This window comes from Rhipicephalus microplus, chromosome 1 (genome assembly GCF_043290135.1).
Source record: "Rhipicephalus microplus isolate Deutch F79 chromosome 1, USDA_Rmic, whole genome shotgun sequence".
NCBI lineage: Eukaryota > Metazoa > Arthropoda > Arachnida > Ixodida > Ixodidae > Rhipicephalus > Rhipicephalus microplus.
Window position 1 is genome coordinate 92,440,868 of NC_134700.1, and position 2,968 is coordinate 92,443,835.

Sequence of the window (2,968 nt, forward strand, 5' to 3'; positions counted from 1 at the left end):
TGTGCCATCTTGTGCGTTGGTTTGGCCGAAGATAGACGTATTTTGTATCTGGTATCTTTCTTCATCTTCTTTCTACCCCAAGAACTTTTTACGACAAACAATCATTGTCTTACAGACTACCTTCTTTGTTAAACTTTTTAAACCGTGAAGATTGCGATCCTTCCTCTAAAAAAACTGTCAGAATAAACACTTCCCCCCACTGATAAATTTTCCTCAATGATACATCTCTCAGAATTTATGCCTGTTCTTTCCTTTTTATTTTTGCTTTTCATGTTCATGCCACTTCACGACCATACATTTGAACTATTCTCTTTTCATCTTAGCACTGTTTTCATAAACTTTTTGTATTACTTTTTTGTGATGTTATACCTATATGTTTATTATTTATTTGTTGTGCATGATTGTCTGTCATTCCTGCTGCTTTGTCAACTTGTGAACGGGGTCAGGGCCTCGTCAAGCTCTTGAGCTTTTAGTCCTGTACTCCACCTAATCGAAAGAAAAGAAAACGATTGATTTATTTATTGATTGATTGATTGATCGATCGATTATTTTTTTGTCTCCCACCATACGATGTGGGTGCAAGTACACCGACCACATAAATATATGTAGCAGAACTTACAATTTTTTACCTTAGGGCAGTGTTTGTCATACTCCGCGTCCTGTATTGAGCGAGTGGGACATTTCATCTATGCGTGGTCACTGGTGAGTTTGTGTAAAAAAGACTATCAAAAATACCTAGTGAAGAGGACTGTAAAACGTTCAGGGTGCGGGGTGGGTTCGAAAATGAGATAGTGCGGAATACAGAGGAAGGTGACGTTTAGTGTGGACAATGTCAGGTGGAAGAAAAAATGAGTAAATAGATGGTTGCCAAAGGTGAACTGATGATGACAATCACCGTGCTGGGGACTGCGTTGGTGCTAGTGCAAGAAAAAACAAAGGCTACAGGAGAAAGAATTTGGTCAGCTGAGGAGACAATAGCGAAACAGGGCGAGACAAACAAAGGAACAGCCCATTGCGGGAACACTAGGGCGCCGGCACCAAAAACAGCGAAGAAAGAAGGAAAAACAGGTTTGGAAAACAGGTTCAATCAGTTAAATGGCCAGAAAACGCAGCTTCCGCCGGCATTACAAGCGCAAGTAACATACAGGTGCGTGACCCTGCAGCAGAAAAGCCACAGCATGTCATAGTCTCCTGGGACTCGAATTTAAATTGATGTGCAGAAGCAATCAGAGGAAATGTAAAAAGCGATAAGAGGGTTTCAATAGGCACGCTGCCAGGACATAAGCTGGAAGCATTGATGAGGCAAGTGACTGCAAAACTCACAATTAAATCTAATGAACGAAACCTCATGATAATTGCGGGTGGTCAAAACGACGTCTTGAATGAAGAATCGGAGGGACTAGCGACTGCATTGGCGAAAGGAGTAGATGACATGCGCGTGATTTCCCCTAAGGTACAGGAAGTGCTATGCCCGATACCATGGGTACCGGTGCATAACAGCAACCTGCAAATAGCGGTTGTCGATGCAAATGATAAGATATGGCAGATGGGTCGCGATAAAGGGTTTGAGGAAGAGGAGGAGGAGGAGGAGGAAGAAAACAAGCGTAAAGACAGGGAGGCCTGAAAAATGGTTTGACGTAGTCGAAATAAACATGGAGGTGCATAGGTGGGGTGGTTTCCAACGATACAAAGTTCACTTCTGTATGAGGCTAGTTCATCACGTAGTTTGGCGACTTGCAGGACGTGCAGTGCTTTCCGGGAGGAGGGAGCACGTGGGCCCTTCAGTGTTCACAATAGCTAGTAACAAGAAAAAGAACCAGGGGGACTCATTGACCAGTGGTATAGCAATAAACCAGTAAAGAGGTAAAAGGAAAGATAAGGTGCATGTTGCAATTAGGTACATCAATATATAGGGTGTCAGAAAAAAGGCAAAATAGAGATTGAGGAGTCGTTAGCCGATAGGTGTCTATGAGCTTACAGAAACAGTTTTCAAAGACTTAGAAGGGCCATCAGAAATCTTCAGTTATACTTGGGAAGGATGCAACAATATCGTATCAGAAAGAAAGGTGATAGTGTTGGAATGCTAATCAATAGCGTGTTCAGAACACCTCTAGGTTTTGGGCACAGTAGGGGGAAGAAAACTTGGCTAGGTGTAGCTTACATGTGGATGGGCAATAACTGCAAAGAAAAGAATTCGAAGTTACTGAATTGCGTACGCAGCGATATCAAATATTATGCTCACGGGGCGAAATAATCTATTTAGGGGACATGCATGATCACAAACAGGACCTTGATTGATATTCAGACATCAGTGGCAGGTTATTGCTTGGTCTCTGCGCGCAAGATATTCTTCAGATAATAAACGCTTGGCTTGAATGGGAGAGGCAGCTCACGTGGGAAGGTGGACACAGGGAATCGAGGATTGATTGTTGTCTCATGACACAGGGAATCTATGACAAAATTAGAGAGGTGAGAATAGACGAAGAAGGCATTAAAAGTCGGGTAGTGATAATAAACGACTAACATTGAAAAATGGCACTAAAGCTGAAAATAGGAACACAAAATAAAGATTTGGAAGGTCGCATATAAATGAAACAAATGAAAAATATAGCCACAAGAATCGACGAAGTAGAAAGATTGCCGGCCTAACATTGGAAGCATAGTGAGCTGCTGAATCTAATGACGAGGGAGTAGGAAAGAGAGGAGGAAACTACTTGCTGAGAAATCCAAGAAGCGATCAAAAATCGACGGTAAGCATGATGGGAGCACCGTCTGGCAAAGAGAGAGAAGTGGCCACATGATGAAGTAAACAAAATATGGGAAATAAATTCAGAGAAAAAATCAATGTGTGGAAGTAGGCCAAGGCTAAAAGTAGGGGTGAAAGTGAACGCCGGGTGACAGAGATTCGCGAAATGAAAGACACAACTAGAAAATTTTGTAGCCACCTAAAAGCACTGGGCAAAAATCT